Below are 17,948 nucleotides of genomic sequence, written 5' to 3' on the forward strand. Positions count from 1 at the left end.
ATTCAAACTGAAAGTGCATATACAGATTATTTCCAAATACTTAAGCACACTCTGCAGGCAGCTACTAACAGCCTTAAGAGGTACTCTGTGATTTCACCTACACAGGGGCTAAAAATCTGTCCAGTTACTTAAGCACTCCATGACCAATTAAGAACTCAGATCTTACCTTTGACAATCAAGTGGTTGACAGATTACTGTATGCACACCTCTTTCCTCTTTTAGCTCTGTCACAGCATTGCAGAATGTAAGTATTGATGAAGTCTGGTTCATCAGAGGCTTTCTGAGAAAGGGAGAGCCAGATTGAAAAAAATAAAGGATCCTATATCTCTCAATGGTCTTGCACCTTTTAAAATATCTCTCATTTTATGAATAAGTTTTATAAAAAATAAACAAGTAAAATGCTTGTGCTACTAATGCAGGCAGCATATCTTCGATTCAGATGTAGGAAATTTTACATCTGGAAAAAAAGTGCATGCTATAAAGTGATTCTCTATCACCTCCCTATTACTCAAAAGATTCTTGTAGGATCTAGGGACAACATGTTTTCAGGCATTCATCTTAAGTGTCAGAGATTTTTCTTGGATATTAATGTTCTTTCCCACTCCCCACAGTATTTGTAAAGGGTTTTAAAATCTGATATATATATTAATACTGCCTTGACAACAACAAAGCCCTCACCTGCATGCAGTGGCTCAACTTTAACCCTTTGGATTCTGCAAAGTCACTGTTATGCTGGTTCTTTAGGTCATGGAGAAGTGTGTTGGAGAAAGAATACTCTCCATTCTGTGTTGGAGAAAGTCAGAATACTTAATGCAAGCAGCAGATGGGAGCAGAAATGGTTGCCAAAGATTTGGCGATGTTCTTGATTTTAATTTAATCACAGAAAGCTTGCCTCTGAAAGTTTATTGTTACACATGCTTTACAACGCAATGGAAATAGCATTTCAGGCTTTTCTGCTTTAATGTTTGTCCTCAGCTGTTTGTGCTGAAGTGATTCAAAAATCCATTACCTGTTTTTCTTGAACAAGGCAACAATTACCACTTTTTTAAACAAGCCATAATGCTAGGATCCTTTTTCAGCAATGCTACACCCGCACCAATAATACCATGCAGGTGCCCACTCTACTGCTGCTGTACTCTATAATCCGCAAAGCATGAACACACTATCCTGAATGTTATAAAAAGGCCTTATTTTTTGGTAAACCACATTCCATCAGAGTAACTTCTCCTGTTACCCAGGTTTTTTCTACTCTCTGACAAGGGAGCAGGGCAGGTTCATAGAAACAGCAGCCACTTAGGGCATAGCATTTAAACCTTGAATGATCAGCAATGACTTACATCACTGGAACATAATACATATTCAGTGTCACAAAACTTTAAATTTTGGTGAGCTCAGGAAGACGTGTTCACTTACTAGCTTGATGTTTTGGATCTGCACAAACTATGGCATTATAATACATTGTCACAAGCTACGAGACGTGACAAAGCAGGTTTTCAAACCCACAGAAAAAGTTTTAAAATCTACTCCAAAAACCCTTTTATTGTCTTTTAGTAGCGTCACCTAATAACAGTACTGGAATATAGTGTACATGTAAAGGGAAAAAAAAGCAACAACAACCAGTAATATGAGGTGGGATATTAATAAAAATGAGGAATAAGAAGATGCTCCCATGAGTGAGAAAGCTTCTTAGCAACATGATACAGAATTGAAAATGGTGCTGCTCATGAGGCAAGAAAAAAGTTTCCTACTGAAGAAGTATCTGTTTTTAAGTAATAAAAGCAAGGAAAATGTGCTTAGTAAAAAGTGTTGGCACTTACTCACTACTGATAAGTCAATTATGAGGTACAGACAAACTATTTTTGAACACTGTAATAGTTAAAAGGGTATTCTGCCCTAAATACACTTTGAAACTATGACCAGTTATACAGGAATAAAATTCAAAGTCTGTTCCAATTCTTGTAAAAATCAGTGCAGTTGAAAGACTTAAATGAAAATAACAAGAGTACTGTTTTGTATTTCCATAGTAATCACTACTACTAGTAATGATAAAAATCACTTTTAAAAATAAAAATCCCATTAATATACTTGGAAATTAAGGTACCTCAAAATGTTGAGGATGACCATGAAGATTCCACAACAGACAAAAAGTACTTCAAAGAAAATGCAGTCATTTCTGCAATCTGATCTGAATTGATACTGTCCTGTTTCCTTGAAATAAACTGTTGTAAAGACTAACTGATCAGTAAATCCCTTCAGCATTTTGATTAGGTGCATTTTGTGTAAACAGACACCAAACCAGATAATTTTTTGCAGTTACAGAATTTTACCTTGGGTAGAGCATGAGTCATCATTACCCTTTGGAAAAGTAAAGACTGGAGGAGGGAAAACCCCTAAATATCTGATGATGCTGTTTGTTTCCCAAATGGGAAAAACTTGAGTTGAGGATTTGATTTGACAACCCTAGAGATTTCCTTCATTTTGTGAGGAGACACATCTTGAGATTCTTTTACATGAGAAGGCCGAGTACCACACAGAGGCATAGTATCATAGAATCTTCTGAATAGGAAAGGACCTTTCAGGCTCATCTGGTCCAACTCCCCTGCAATGAGCAGGGACATCTATAGCTAGGTCAGGTCACTCAGGGTCCCCATTCAGTCTGACCTTGAACTTCCACCACATCTCTTTTCCAATGCCTCAACACCCCTATTGTAGAAAACTTTCTCCTAATCCTCAAATGAAATCTCTTTCAGTTTGAAACTACCTCCCCTTGTCCTATGACAGTAGAACCTGCAAAAGAGTCTGTTCCCTTCATTCTTACAGCCCCCCTTTAGGTATTGAAAGATCATTATCAGGTCTCCCTGGATCCTTTCCTTCTTGAGCCTGAACAGCTCCAGTTCTCTTAGCCTGTCCTTGTAGGAGAGATGTCCCATCCCTTGGATCATTTCTGTGGGCTTCCCCTCGTTACAACCCAACAGGTCCACATCTCTCTTGTACCAGGGACTCCACATTTGAATGCAGTATTCCAGGTGAGGCCTCACCAGCACAGTGCAGAGGGGCAGGATCACTTCCCCCAACCTGCTGGTCACAATTCTTTTGATGCAGTCTAGGATATGGTTGGTTTTCTGGGCTGCAAGTGCACACTGCTGGCTCATGCCCAGGTTCCCATCCACCAGTACTCCCATGGCTTTTTCAGCATCCTTATATCCCCTAGCTTGTACTAATAGCAGGCTTTGTCATGACCCAGCTGCAAGACCTTGCACTTGTATTTATTGAACTTCATCAGGTTTGCCTGCGCCCATTGCTGGAGTGTGGTATTCTGTCCCTTGGGTGTGTTGACTGCACCCCAGAGCATCATCTGCAAACCTGCTGGATGTGCATTTGATCCCGCTGCTGATGTCACTGATGAAGACGTTAAAGAGTACTAGTCTTGGTAATGACACCTGAGGGATACCACTCATCACTGATCTCCATCTGGACACCGAGTCATCGACCACCACTCTCTAGGTATGATCTCACTACCTGCTCCTTGTCCAGTGAACAGCTCACCCATCAAATCTGTATCTTTCCAATGTGGAGAGAAGGATATTATAGGAGCTCATGTCAAAGGCCTTATCTCATATCCAGATAGATGACACCAGAGGCTCCTTCCTTGTCCACTGATGCAGTTATGCCATCATAAAAAGCCACCATGACGTTTCAAATGTTGTAGAGAGTGAACCGGCAACTGCATCAGTCAATTCCCTCAGGACTCTGGGATGCATCTCATCAGGACCCACGGATTTTCAGGTTCCACAAGTGGTCATGAACCTGATTTTCACTTACAGTGGGATGGACAATGCTTTCCCAGACCCCACCTTCCAAATGATCCGCTTGAGGACTGTAGAGCAGTTGCTCGTGAAGACTGAGGCAAAAAAAAAAATGTTGCTGAATGCCTAAGTCTCAGTTTTAAACTAATCTGAATAGCACACAGTCTCTAAATCATTTTGAAGGTCTCTTCTCCCAGCACTAGGGGTGCCTAATTCCTTCTACTGACCAAAATGCTGTGTAGCAACAAACTTCAAGTACCACTTCCATCTCTGAAACTGTCATCTGTGCAATAAAAATTGCACACAGCCACAACATAGCACTGTGGAAAGGGAACAGGAGAGAATAGGGATAGTAAGAGGTAAAATATTTTCAAGCAATTAAATGAACAAGGAAGATTCAGCTGTAAAGGGAACTCAAAGGTCTATACGAGTGGCATGGACAAGCTGAATAAGCAACAGTTGTGCATCACTTCTCATGATACCAAGAACTGCAAGCCAAACAGTGTTGTCAGGCAGCAGTTCAAAAATAAACAAGAAGAGGTGCGCTGTTTGTTCCCCCCCCACATAACATACAGCTTAACTGGATTTGTTGATGACAACAGCCTACTTATATTCTAAAAACAAACACATTTCATGGATAAAAGCATCCATCAACAGCTATTAAACTCCAAGCTATGATCTCTAATGCAGAAAGTACCTGTGATGCAGTTGGCCTGGAGCTGGGAGAGTATACATCTGGGAGAGTGTATATCTGGAAGTAACTGCAGGCTGCTTACAGGCAAATACAAACTATCAAAGATGCAAGATCAGAAAGTCAGGAAAAAAAGATGTCACCAGTTGAAACTTAGAACCCACTCTCCCTTGTGTCTTACTGAAGAGTTAAACCATCTTTGAAACTTCTCATACCGCAGTATTCCATGAAGCCACAGCTAAGGGTCAGAGGACACAAGAGAACTTTTCAAATGGACATTTACATTCGATGCCTGAAAAAGGACAGAATTCCTATATTGACATGCATTTATCATTATGCATAAAGCTACTGTCTATTTAACTCAATTCTGCATAACCTTGGGTATACAGCAGATAAAAACTTCAGCAGATTGAAGTGATCAGTCTGCACACTACTGAGTTGTTAGCTCCTGAAGAATAAGGTCTTCAGAAAAAAAAAAAAAGAAAGAATTGTGCTTGTGCTTAAATTGCTTCAGCTGCAGATCCCGTTTGTTATCATAAGGAATTAGAATCTTCCCATTGTCTCCACTCGCAATCTAAATCTCAGCACATATACTTCTTACTTTTGTCTTGCTGATTACCTGTGTGCTTTGAGAGTTCTGCTTTCTATTGCATTTTCATTTATTTGTTGATTGTGAGACTCTATCACCTCTAGCTTACAAAACCATGTTCTTCAGACATTATTCCAGCCTTCTAATGGGGTAGATCCACAGCTATTTATACCATTGCATTTTCAGAGATCCTTCACTGTCCTGCTAGAACAAAGCACCTCAGCAATATTGAAGTAACTTACGAGTTTAAAACACTGACAAGTTTAGTCTTGCTGCAAGGTCTGGATCCCTTTCACAGGTACAGAAAGGTCTAAGTCTCTACCATCCCACTGAATTTCAGTTACATCCATCATCACTCAATACTTCAAAATCCAGTCTCTGAATTTGCTGTATCATTACATTTATTACCAGTAACAAGCTGTGCAACAGATGGCTTACTTCTTTGGTTCTGCTTTGCTACTAATAGCTAGGTAATTTAATTCAAGCAACTTCCTCTTCCAGACCCACTAGCCTCCTCCCAAAAGGAGCAAAATCTTTATACTGATAGGTTGTATTCAGCATAGATACACAAATTATATGTGAGACAATGCCACCATATGACCCAGTTGGTATCTATAAAATTATTCTTTTCTATATATTTCATAGTAAGAACACTTTATTTGGACTTGCGTAACAAAGTGATTCTATAGCAAGTATTACTATTATGGGTATAAAATTCAAATTATAAACTTTCTTAAGGACCATGACTCAGCTTTGTTTCCAAGAAAATGCTATGCACAGTTTACTTCCTTAAAACAAACTCTTATCTTTCTACCATGATAATCTTTCATACAAAACATCTGTTTAACTGCTGTTTACCTATAACTGTGCACCATGACATCAGTATGCTACAGAACACAGTCTTGATTTTGATAATTTATTAAGAAAAAAAAAAAAAGAAACATCCCATATATCTCTCCACTATATGCCTAAACTCATCTAAAGAGAGAGACATGATTGAGAAGGCAGAAGGAAGAAAGGAAGAGAATACTCAGCTTGGAATGTTAAGTAATAACACTACAGCTTCATCTGCATTATTTAAATATTATACATGGCTTTTAATTGCTTGTTGTAGGTAAATATAACTATTATGCAGGAAGCTGCAAAAACAATGCTTGCTTTGAAAGACTCATTACCAAAACAGACAACACTATAAACACAGCCTGATTAAGAAAGGTGTTGAATGCACTGAGACTATTGCTCCTCTCATCTTTCCTTAAAAAAAGCACCTAGCACCAAGAGTCTTCACTAAGGCTTACTGTGAGACAGGTGCAGTACAGAGCACATCTGAAAAGCATGCGTGTATTTTTAGAGCTCTTACTTGATGTTTTAAGGCTGGACTATAAATACCAGCAATTAGATAGTACTACTGGCTTAAATTTCACATTTCGAGAAGAACAAAAGGCAAGAAAAACAATCTATTAAATGTTTTAAACTATTGTTAATATGTTTATTCCATATTTCAGCTCCACCACCACAGGAAGTTTAGGAAGCTGTCACTTACGTTCAATAGGTAAAGCAATAAATTTTGTTCCTACCAGTAATCAGTCATTTGGATTTGTGTTCAAGCTACTATTAATCTTCCACTGTAGCCTGAAGTCAGAACATGCAGGGAGAAGCTAGGTGGAGTTGGAAAAAGTTATTATAACTGTTTCAAAATCTGGATGAAATTTGCCATAAGCAGTAAACTTGTTCCCCTTGTATTATCACTGATTAGAACAACTATAAGAGTACAAAGTGAACATATATTATGCAGATTCATTTACGTGAAAGCTATGCACATACACCTATATGAGTATGCACTGATACATTAATTTCTCTTCAATATAATAGATTCTGGGGAAAAGATGAAACAAAGCTTCAGACTCTGGCCCTAGGGCTTAAGACACTGAAGTTGGATAAAAACTTTCCCTGCTATGAATATGTCATTATGAGAGAGGATAGAGTCTAAGAAAGACAGTTAATGGACTGAACAGTTCTCTGCAGAGAATGACTCCAAAACATGAGATGCTAGCGATAAAAGAGTAGAAAGGAAAAGATGTATTATTAATGTCAGTACCCTTCTTCACAAATATCACGTTGTTATATTTAGATTATTGTCCATTCTGATTTCTGCAGAAGGGACTCAGAAGGGGTTTGGCTTTGCTTTCACAGTATCATCCCTCCCACCTGGGGCTTGACTTCGTTTCCATTCAAATAAATAGGAATTTGTCCACAGTCATTAGGGCCTGTGTCTTGAAAGTAGTTATTTCAAATTAAAAATAAAAGTTTGAGCCTTGTTTAGTAATTCTTCACCTGTGCTCTTCTATTCTGAATGGGGAGGAGGGAGAGAAAAAAAAGATTTTTTTTTTCTTTCATCCAATATGAGCTTTTAATTTTTAAGTACAGTTCTACTTACAAGGCTCCAAAAAGTAAATACCAGCAATGTATGATGTGGGCCAGTTTCTTACATAAAGTATACACCTCTACAGTCAACAGATAAATGACAGAGTACGTAAAGAGTCTTTAAAAAATAAAATGAAATGAAATAAAATAATTAAAAAAAAAGAATAGGAATGGGAAATAACTAAGAGTAGCTGAATCTGATCTTTGCAGCACAGGTTCAGACAACATATGATTTGTACACTTCGCCACTTTTCTAGCAAAAGAACAACTTGAGAGCTGTTGCAAATCACATATTAGAAGTAGAACAGCACTGAGCTTAAAGGATCCTTTCCATTGCCACAAGTCCTGAAAAGAGCATGGGTCACCACGTGATCGAATAAGTACTGCACTAGCTAATGCCCCAATGCCCCTGCCCTTGTTGCATAGCTACTGAGTTACTTCACATGGGAATTCACAGATTTGCCCAAACACAGAAGAGAGCCTGCAATGCAAAGCAATAATTAACAGTCTCTGACTTGTGTATATAGAATCTCCTTGCATAGTTGGCTTCAGCGGATTGTTTATTCTCTGGCTAGAATCCAGCTTTCTAAATCCCTGCCAATAGTATTTCTAAGCATGAAAATTCAGCAGCGTCTTAATCAGGGAAATACTGCTGTGTCACCATATTTTACAACAGGATTGCAATGAATTACTCAATCTCCACATAATCAAAAAATGATAACAAGAATGATAATACTGAACTTACTTTGGAAACATTGTTCCAATATGGAGAAGAGCCCAGACCTAGTTCTCTCATGACTTTTCAGTTCTGGCCCAACACGTCAATGCTCAACACTTCCACTAAGCCATAGTTGCAACTAGTGCTTTACTTTTGTCAGAGCTCCTATACAACTGTAAGTGGAATTTAACACTCGATACAATGGAAAATATTGTACTTAGAGGAATGCGCCTTCACATTTTTCATGACACAGCAATAAAGTATATCCTGTAAAGATATAATTATTCAGTTTCCCATCAGTTGGATAGTTTAAGTTTTCCATGAAGTCTCATGGTGTGGGCTAATACTATTTCTGCCTTTAGATTTATGCTGTCTTTTACAGCTTTAAAGAAGTATATCAGTCAGTCAGTTTTGTATTCAGTTCCTGTATTTGGGGATGTTTTGTGTGAATGCCTTTCATTGTATCTATTTTGGTAGCTTTCCATCCAAACTACATACCACTGTAAGGCTGAAAAGATGAGGCAGAAAGAAAGAAAAACTTATCCATAACCACGTAGTGAAAAGACAGTATTTAGGATATCATTGTTTACTGAAAAATTATGTTTTCCACTCAAGATAAAGTATCTAAAAAGAATACAATCTCCCTTGGAAAATTTTACCTCTGCAGAACTTTGCCTACGTTTTTGAATATTCAAGATGAACAGTCTGGGAAGTGACATAATGGGAAAGTGACATAATTTTAAAGTGTAAGCATTGATGGTCAGATGTTGACACTTAGAACCAGGTGGGGCAAGAATACAAAAGAAAAATCTCACAAATTCTCACCACAAAGAGCAAACCAGTGCAAGATGAGAGATTACCAGGTGAAACATGTTTAACAAAGAAAGAGATGTTCAAATTACCACAGGCTGAAAACCGTATGGAAAAGTCAGTCCTGGCATCTTCATATCTCAGAACGCTACACAAACAAACGTGCAGAGTACACGACCCAGGCAACTAACTCCTTCTACTTTGATAGCTTTGTACAGAGCAGCAGCCCTCTAGCAGCAAAATTAGTGGAATACAGAGATTCTGAAAAGCAGTCGTGGAGCTACAGAGTTCTGCAAAACACATTTTTTGAATTGTCTTCCTCCCATGAGTTCTAGGCACTTCAGCTCCCCCCAGCCTGTAACTGAACAAGTTTCTCTGTTAAGTGAACCATAGGAATGGCAGCAAGGCAATCACCAAGGGTAAGATTAAGAGAAGTAAGGAAAAAAAAAAAGAATAGAAAAAGAAAAAAGAAACCACAAAAACAACAAAAACTAGTACCCAAGCAGGGGAGGAGGATGATTGTTTAGGAATATGCCTAAAGTATCACAACTTCAGACAACAGCATGCAGTCCAGCGTTTTTCTTGGTATCTTCCAAACGTCTCCTCCATCAGTGCTGAGCCTTCTCCTTCTCCGGGTAAACAGAAATCCCTCTGTCTTTTCTCTTTGAGAGAGTGAATCCCTTGTGTAATGCCACTGAGTCAAACTTCACTGCTACTAGATTGCATCAGGAATGGAATTCTAATGGACTGAATAGTGCCCATTAGAATAAGTGAGAGGTTTTTTTTATCAGTAACATGATCAAGACTCAATTGTTCCTCAGCACAGGCTGAGAGTTGGCAATCCTCCACAGTCCTTCCAGGAATGCCCTGAGGTTTGTTGTTTGCAATGCTTGGTCTGCAAGCATATTACTGTCGAGGGGTCTGAAGCATAAAACAATGCTCACTGTTATGCTCGATGTTATAGTCTGGTTCTTTATTAGGAAGTTTCTTTCTAGCTACTGAAGTATGTTTAGGAACACAACTTGTTCCTATGGAAATTAGTGAGAATTTTGCCCTGGACTCCAAATATAACAGGAACAGACTCCCTGTCTGCAACATCAGACATCCCAGCATAAAGTGACAAAATCGTGTGGGCCTGCTAAGCTTCACCGTTGTGAAAAGGTCAGCCTACAAATCAAGAGACTCAAAGGGAGAAGCATGAATGCCGATGCTGGGGCTGCTGTACACACAGACATAAGGTCTCTCCCTGCTTAACTCCAGAGAACACAGAAAGTCAGCACCTTAGCTTCCACCCTGCACTGCCTGGTAGATCCATCCGCTGTTGTGCTCAGAGCCTATTGCCTACAAGCAAAGAAATAAAGCACACCAACCCTACCATAAAAGCATTGATGTACTACTGTCATCTGAAGATAGGCATTCAGATGCAGCATCAGCATCAAAAAGTTGTGATGTTACCTGAAGTACTCAGTGGCCCCTCTGTTGCCTTTCTATATAATATCTATATTGATAGGGAATACTGAGGTGTAACTGGGGAATACTATCTGTGTCGCATGCTGCCACTGATTTCTCAGGGGTAGGGAGTTCCTCATTTCCATTTTGGTGTATACCTCAGGTACCAGTAAAAGCAGAAATCTGACCTGTACTGTAGAAATTGGTAATAGGTTAATTTGCCTTTATTTTTCCCACCACTGTAAAAAAAAATAAAATCAGATTTAAAGCAAATTAACTGCTCCAAAGGTTGCACTATGCTGTTCTTACATTTTCAAGATGGTAGTGGATTCTCGGGTCTACTGGTTATTATCTGCCATATCATACGTTTTGGCATTCATGTGATTTTTGCTTCTCTCTTGAGAGCAGACATCCTCTTTGAATCAGACTTATACCACAGACATTTCCAATCCCAGAAAGATGAGCTCTTTACAACTGAGGTTAAGTAAGGCATGCAGATCATGAAGACTTCATATGGGGAATCTATAAAAGCCAACAAACAGTTTTATTTTCAGTGCCTTTGAAAATTCACTGTTTCATTTGGTGTTTCTGAAGCAGTAAGGCAGCACAGTCAACTTGCTTCCAGGTCAGATCCCACTTTTTCTGGTCTTCTGGTGATCATTAACACCACTGCTAATACTCGCACCCCTGGTATCTGCATAAATCTTTTGAAATGTCAGTCTTCACAGAGTGCCATATGCCTTTCTGAATTTTTAAGTCTGTATAAACGCCCATGTATTCTCTTCCTTCATGTAGGAGTCCATATCACATCCAGTGGGTCTTTGTGATAAGGAAGATTTGCCTTTCTCTTCAGAGTTCCTATAGTTTATACTGCAGTGACATACAAATTGATCACTGGCTGAGCCCTACAGCCACTGAACTCCATTGTCTAAGCAATAAAATTTAGAGGTAACAAATTTAAGCTGATGTATCCTTTCACCTGCCTGTTTTGTAAGTAGGAAATAGACCCAGGTCCAAAATTTACCAAGTCACTAGTGAATTTATGAGGCTCAGCTTGCAGATTTGCAACATCAAGTGTTTTAGAGACCTATCCTTTCCTCTGCCAGGCATATTTAAAAGAAAAAAAACTTTGGGTTGTTTCATATTTGCGCCTTAAAATTCTAGTCATTTTGAAATCATTCTACAGAACTCATTAAAAACAAGGCAAGTAAATGAAAGGATGGAAAAGAGCTTTTCTAGATCTTCATATATAAAAGTCCCCATCTTTAAGAAGAATACAAAATGGAAGAGATTTACTTCACCTTCCAATAATATGCAAAAATGTGTTCCTCACCTTATTTTACTTTATTTTTTCAACTAAATTCTGACAAAAGAAGTCAATCTATTATCTACAGCAGAAATGGGATTAGTTTAAAAAATAAATAAATCAGTTTTCATCTGTAAATTTTTTCTAGAAAAGGACCTCAGCCTAAAAGCCCAGTTTGTCTGAAATCTCCAATATCCATTATGAGAGTAACATTGAAAAGTAAGACGAAACCAGAAAGTTGTAGCTGGATTTACCCCAAGTATATCATATTTTGAAGTATAAACATTCTTACAGTAGTTTAATCGAGAGCATAATTAAGCTCCCAGCTGGAATAATACAGCGACAGCTCTCATACCTTCCTAATGCCATTACTTACTGCTGTTATATGAAGCTGTGTGCTTTATAAGCTTGAAAAGGATACTTGGAAACTCATCTGCCTTTCTCCCACCTACAAACACAGGAAAAAGAGAAAGAATAAATAAATAATGTGGATTCTACTTCATTTCTTTAGCACTCAGTTCTTCTGTTGATGAGCCTTCTGCCACCACCATTCAAATCTTTAATTTATGACTGCATTGTTTTTACCTCCAGAAGCCTAGTACATTCACCCCAACAGCAAACAAACACATACAAGAAAAGCAGGAATGAGACACTACTCAAATTCTAAATCTGTGAACTTTTCCTCCAGAAGTTTTAGCAAAAGGAACAGAAGGGNAGAAACAATCCCTCCATTATACCTTCACGCTGATCTGTAACAAACTTACTGCCTCTCAGATAGCAACTAGTTTTCATGCAAACAGCTCGGTGACTGATAGAGAAAAAAATATTGCCTATCATTTCTCATTATCTCACTGCTGTAACATTTTGCTGCTCCAGAGATTTGTCTGGGCACCATATCTGCACAGAACAAGATCTTACACTGAAGTACCTACACTCCAAACAAACAAGACCAAAGATAAAGTAAAGGGACGATGAATAGAGAAAAGATGAAATAGGGGGATAAAGCAATTTGCCCAAAGCAGATCAGTTACAGAGAAAGTAGCTCAACCATCTCCTGTATTTACTTCTTTCCCAAACCTCCTGAAGGACTTCCAACACCAAACAATGCTAAGTTTACCTTCCACATGCCAGTAAAGTTGAAGCAACATACAGCTTGTGCAACACATAGCTTGGAAATGAACACTTCTAGAAGCACTTTAGTTTATATATTATAAACAAAAATACAACCAGTACACTGTAACCAAGTTATGTTGGTATAGTAAAACACAGAACTCATATGATCATCTATACATATGGGTTTAGTCTTCATACCTATTTGCTTTTCCCCCCCTTTGCTTCTTCAAACAGAACACCTTTAGCAGTAGCAGCTCATACAATTAGACAACTCCAGAGAATAGGATTCTCAAAAGCAACTACAGAAATCATACAGACTTTATAGAAAGTATCTTTCTTTCCACTCTGTTATCAGTCTTAAGAAATACATATTTATCTACCCTCTCATAGCAACCAGGGGCTGAGAACTGAAATGGAATACCTGTTGGTCTTACTACTACAAGTAATAGAAGACTGATCTTTACAGAGGGAACAAAGCACAGAATAAAACCTGGCTCACTTTTTATCTACCTGCATTAACTATGCAGCACTAAGTAGTAAAAATTTAATAGTTCAATATAGAAGCATTATTCAATGACAACTAAAGGAGATGAGATACTCAGACGTCATTTCTTTTTTTTTTCTTTATGCAGGTTTGTCATTAAGTTTCTTCACTAGGGCTGGTAACGGTCAGAAGGTTCTCAGTTCCCAAGTGATGCTTTCAGACATACGTTTCACTTCCAAGCTGCTAAGAAGACAGGGTCACAGGCTTGATTCTTTAGAATATTTAAGTAAATGCTTGAAGCAGTTTTTCTGCTGATATTAGAGAACACTAATGCACTTGAAACGAGGCATTTTAGCACTTTGCTGAACAGAGCTTGGGATAGGCTCTTCCTCAGGGTATAAAGGAGATACGTATTTTAAAACAGATATGGTTTATTCACTTGAAAGGAGCATTTCAACAAAGAAATGTACACTTCCTACTGAAGTTCCCCTGCTATCCTAACATACTACTGCTATCATCTTAAATGCTTATTACCGAACATCAGTCAGGCACTGTTTAGGTTTAGAAACGTATATCCTAAAACATTTTACACACTCCCTCTCAATGCTTCTATGAAGAAAGCTACATATCAAAATGTTTCTTGGAAAACTATGAAAATTGGTTGAACCATTTCAGACGTTTAACTTGACATACAGTTAAAAGCATGTGCTCATTCTCGCTCTCAAAACAAAACACCCAAGAAAGAAAAAAGCTTTTCAGTCCCTCTTTCATTGCAATTCTAAGACAAGTGACCAATACCATCATTCAATTCTACAGAATTTTCTTTCTCTGCTATTTTATCTCCTTGCTAGATATATACTCGTTGTCATAGTTGATATACCTACACATTTAAAACTGCCAAAGAGTTCCATTTTTACCTGAACCCGACAGAGTTAACACATAAGAAGGCAGTCACTGGTTGTTCATGTAAATGGGATTAGAATTATTGATTTCAGCTATATAATAACAGGACAGAGCATCTTGAAGAGGTAGGGCGACTACCCTATATTAAATAAAGACTGGAATTAAGAAAGAAAAAAACAGGGGAAGATTTGCACCTAGGTCATAACAGAAAAGGAACGCAAAGGATACATTTACTACTCATAACAAAAAAATATGTTCAAATATAACACTACTTCACCTCAGAAGAACCGTTTGCCTGATTAGCTGAGAGCACCACAGGTACCAGTGGGCAGTGTTTCCTCCTATTAAGATCCCAGATGTTAAGGTCTTGTCAAGGTCACACAACAAGAAGGTGACAAAGTTACTGTCATGATTTTGTAACGTTGTAAGTCAAGAAGCCGATCCCCACTTCTGTGCTGCAGCAATAAACTACAGAGATCCCAGCACAGAGCAGCTCGGATTTGGATGGGGGAGGAGGGAGGGGGAAATCCGAGCTCATCAAAGACACACAAAGACAACGAACATCGCACTTCCCCCAGTACTCGCGTCTTGAAGAACTGGAGCAAGCGATGATTCAAACTATGTTTTAGTCTGAGCTTCACGGTTAGAGAAGTAAAACAAGCACTAAGAGACCTAACACAACTCACACTACTGCTCAGTCCCGGCCACGCATCGTTTAAGGAAGGCACCGCAGCCCAGAACGCTGAACTGGGGCAGCGGATCGCTCCGGCTTTATTGCTTGTTTTTCTCCTCGGCGGCAAAACACGACAGTGGCACGAATCCATCTCACGAACAGGAAAGAAACCAAGGCGGGCAAACCAATAACCCCGAAGCCTCAGAGGGGTCCCGTTGTCATGGAAACGAGTCACCACTAATGAGCCTTCTAAGACGCAAGCGGTTAATACCTGAGTCCCGCAGATCAATATTGATTCACAAGCCCGGTGCACACACAACAATCTCGCTGCCAGCAGCCCGGCTCGTGGCCAAACCAACCAGCCGCCCCCAGCCGCACAAAGTTTCCGGAGCGCGGCAGGTAGCGCTCGGGAACCCACGGGTAAAGCACAACCCCTACACAGCGAAAACACCCCCAACGTGCGGTCCGCTCACCTGGCACCCAGTCGTTCTCGGGGCACTTTTTCCGACGGTCGCACGGGAAAGCCTCGGGGGCAGCCCGCAGCCGGCGCTGAGCAGCTGCCGAGGCTGCACGTCAGAGTCCGAGCCGAGGGACGAGGCGCTTCGGAACCTCCACCTCCCTCCCCATCGCCCGGCTCCGCGTCCCCGCCCGCGTCCCCACCTCCGCGTTCTCCCGCTGCCCTCCCTCGCCCCGCCCCAACCAGCCGCTCTCCCTCCACCTGGGCCGGCTCTTTACACGCGCGGTCCCTGTATGCGACGGGTGGAACGTCGGAGCGCCAGCTCCGCCTCTCCCCGCACCGGCTGCGATCGTCCCGCCCGCAAACTTCCCCCGACCAGCTGGGAAGGACGGCCGGGCCAGGTGCAGCTCCCCACGACTGGGAACGGGAGGTGCGGGGTTCCGAGGCTGGACGGCGCCTCAGCTTTGCGGGGCGGGCACCGCACGGCCCCTTCCTAACGATAGCACAGGGGCGGCTTGAGGAGGACACAGCAGCCGGGCGCTGCTCGCTAACGGGGTGACTCCGGGAGACCGGGAGCGACCCCGGCTCCACGCGGTCTATAGAGCCGCGCTGCTGCTGTAGCAGAGCCTACCTCCGTAAGACAAAGCAACTCCGAGAGAGGACGCCGCTTTACGGGCTCACTTTGCTAAAAATGGCAAAGCTTCCCTCCGCCCGCCCGCCCTCCTCTTGTGTCGCAGCCGCCCGGCCCAACAGGAGCCGCGATCGAGGAGGAAACGGCCCTATAAAGCCACTGCCTCGGAATGGTCCCTCGTACGGATTCGGTGTATAATAAAAGCTCTCTTTTCATTTACACTTTAATGCGTAAACCGTGCAGAGCGGGGAGCTCCGCTGACGCGGTTGCGGGAGCGATGACTCATGCCCACCACATGTACGTTATTTACTGTTTGGGGATGGAGCTATGTTAAATGAGGTGGCCGCATAACACAGTCTTCAGGCTCTAACTGCTTCCCTACAGGCTCTCTCTCCCTGACATGTGTTGATTGATACCCCCGGGTGAAGGTAAGCTTTGGATATCTGAGCAAGTGAAGTGCACTTTTTTGCACAGGTGTTGCACATAGAAAGGAGCAGCTGCAGATGTACCTCTGAAATCAGACAGCAATATAAGCTCTCACTCTCTTCACATCCCCAAGCTCAGCCAGTTGTTTGAATCTGTAAGCTGAATGATTCCAAACAGAAATCAAAGTCCCCTGTCATCTTGTGCCAGCTTTTTGCTGGAGTATCCCTCGTTACGCAGCCACATGAAACTAGGCTATACTGTCCCAGTGGGACTAATTCTTCTACAGACACCAGATAAAACTCCTTATGACTAGGTGGGTGCTACTGTTCTTTCATAAAATAATTACAGAGCACAGGAATGGTAGACCAGCAGTTAATACGTCTGTTGTTTTGCCTATGATTCTGTGCTAGTGCTGATATCTCAATTTAACTCAACCCTGAGTTCCATTTATTTTTCTTCTTAAGCAAATGGTAGCATGAAACCTCTCCCCACGTGGATGCAGGTTCACAGCTACTCTTGGAAGGTGCTCAGGCTTCATACATTCCTGATTCTTTTCTGGGCCTCTCTATCAGAGTGATGCTTTCACTCCATTGTCCTAAGAGATCAAAGGAAAAGCTCCTTTAAAGAAGACACAAATGATTGTGGATTATTTATGCCTATTTACTGAGGAGCAGATGATGTAGAATGTGTGTATGCACGAGAGGAAAAAGCAGGAGGGAAGATATCCTCTTTTATGAGGACAGAAAGAAATATTGGACTTTTACTGTTGTGAGCCTTCAGCTGGTCAGCTCCCAAACCCACAGGACTTTAGTTGCAAATTAGGACAAGAAATGGAAATTAAATCCTGATCAGAGATTTGACCATCCTGTGCTAATTCCAAATGCAGCAGGCATTTGCCTGTGTCCCAAGTGCCTCATCATCATCTGTTCAATGCTGTATGGCTCTTGTGCAGTAAATATAAAATTTCTACTGTTTTTTTTCTCTTAAACAGTGACAAGTCTTCCTGCTCTAGCACTGATGTGCCATACAATAACATCTCTTTAAATTCACAACTTCGGTCATTGTGTAGACTTGAATCACAGAATCACAGAATTGTAGGGGTTGGAAGGGACCTCTAGAGATCATTGAGTCCAACCCCCCTGCCAAAGCAGGTTCCCTACACCACGATGCACAGGTAGGTGTCCAGTTGGGTCTTGAATATCTCCAGAGGAGACTCCACCACCTCCCTGGGCAGCCTGTTCCAGTGCTCTGTCATCCTCATTGTAAAGGAGTTCTTCCGCACATTTGTGTGGAGCTTCCTATGCTGTAGTTTCATCCCATTACTCCTAGTACTGTCCCCACGCACTACTGAAAAGAGACCAGCCTCGCCACTATGGCCCCCACACCTCAGGTATTTATAAACCTGGATCAAATCAGAAGAAGGATCTCAGCCTTCTTTTCTCAAGGCTAAACAGACCCAGTTCTCTCA

The 17,948-nt window shown here is 40.9% G+C and overlaps 1 protein-coding gene across 8 annotated transcripts in view; it reads right to left on the reverse strand.

The window, feature by feature from the left end:
- Positions 1-15,617, reverse strand: part of SHISAL1 (shisa like 1) — a 95,519-nt gene extending 79,902 nt beyond the window's left edge. For 2 of the 8 annotated variants that reach the window (XM_032446429.1, XM_032446441.1), the window contains exons 1-2: positions 15,440-15,617; positions 12,170-12,241 (exon numbers count right to left, since the gene is read on the reverse strand). The gene's annotated coding sequence lies outside the window, so the exon portion shown is untranslated. Of the gene's footprint in view, positions 1-166; positions 281-12,169; positions 12,242-14,979; positions 15,080-15,439 lie in introns of those variants that run through there. The other 6 variants (XM_032446436.1, XM_032446446.1, XM_032446444.1 and 3 more) reach the window with 6 other exon arrangements.
- Between the last annotated feature and the right edge of the window lie 2,331 nt (positions 15,618-17,948).

Source organism: Coturnix japonica, chromosome 1, assembly GCF_001577835.2.
Source record: "Coturnix japonica isolate 7356 chromosome 1, Coturnix japonica 2.1, whole genome shotgun sequence".
In the NCBI taxonomy this organism is placed as follows: Eukaryota; Metazoa; Chordata; class Aves; order Galliformes; family Phasianidae; genus Coturnix; species Coturnix japonica.